This window comes from Crocuta crocuta, unplaced genomic scaffold (genome assembly GCF_008692635.1).
Source record: "Crocuta crocuta isolate KB4526 unplaced genomic scaffold, BGI_CrCroc_1.0 scaffold177, whole genome shotgun sequence".
Lineage (NCBI taxonomy): Eukaryota > Metazoa > Chordata > Mammalia > Carnivora > Hyaenidae > Crocuta > Crocuta crocuta.
In genome coordinates, this window is record NW_027531880.1 from 2,876,372 (window position 1) to 2,877,339 (window position 968).

Consider the following 968-nt stretch of genomic DNA (forward strand, 5'->3'; position numbering starts at 1 on the left):
AGTCAGACACCTAACCAACTGAACCACCCAGGTGCCCCCAGATATCTCTCTGAGATACTGATTTCCTTTGGATATATACCCAGAAGTGAAATTGCTGTATCATAGGGTAGTTTATTATTTATTATTTGTTTTTATTATTTTAATATATTAAAAAAGACCCAACCACCATCACCATATAGATTTCATTTAACATTTCCCCTGATCTAAAGAGAAAGATGTCAAAAAGAAAACCTAGACTGTACACATAAGCAAGCACCCCCCACCCCTTGAGCCCTGAAAACCTAGAAGAAAAAATAACACAAACTTGTGTTCAACAGATAAATTTAACTTGTTTCTGGAAGATGTTTCCACACCCCATTCTACATCCTCTTCCTTTTGAAGCCACTTGGGCCTTCAGAATAGCAGCCTTTCCCCGGCCAGCCCCCTGAGCCGTGGCGTTTATTCTTCATGCTCTTTAACACGGGCATGTTTGTCAGCATGTCAGGCAAAGTGAGAAAGCAGATCTGGCTGTCACCGATGTACACCTGCTCCAGCTGCGCCACTGGGCCTTCCCTCTATGGGACCGTGATGTCGGACATCTAGCAGTTTATGTTGTCCTCCCCTCCACCGAGCTTCCCACGATACATCTCGCCAGCGTTGGTCTCACCAATCATGATGTGACCCCCATCCTCATGTAGGACTTCAATCGGCACACGAACAGACATCTTAGCAGGAAGAGAGTTCTCACTGGCTCTCGCATAGTATTCCTCTCGGGTGCAGAGGCAATTCTGGGGGCTGCGAAGGCGTGAGCCAAGCGAATGACGGGGCCTGTGCGCCTGGTCGTTCTCATTGCAACTTTTTGAGGGACCCCCCCATACTGTTTTCCATAGCACCTGCACCAGTTTACACTCCCACCAACGGTGTACAAGGGTTTCCTTTTCTCTACACCCTCACCAACACTTTTTATCTCGGGTCCTTTTGACAATAAC

At 46.8% G+C, this 968-nt stretch overlaps 1 pseudogene; it reads right to left on the reverse strand.

Annotated features, from left to right (window-relative positions):
• Positions 1–310: 310 nt before the first annotated feature.
• LOC144239120 (small nuclear ribonucleoprotein Sm D3 pseudogene) lies at positions 311–704 on the reverse strand (annotated as a pseudogene).
• Positions 705–968: the final 264 nt, after the last annotated feature.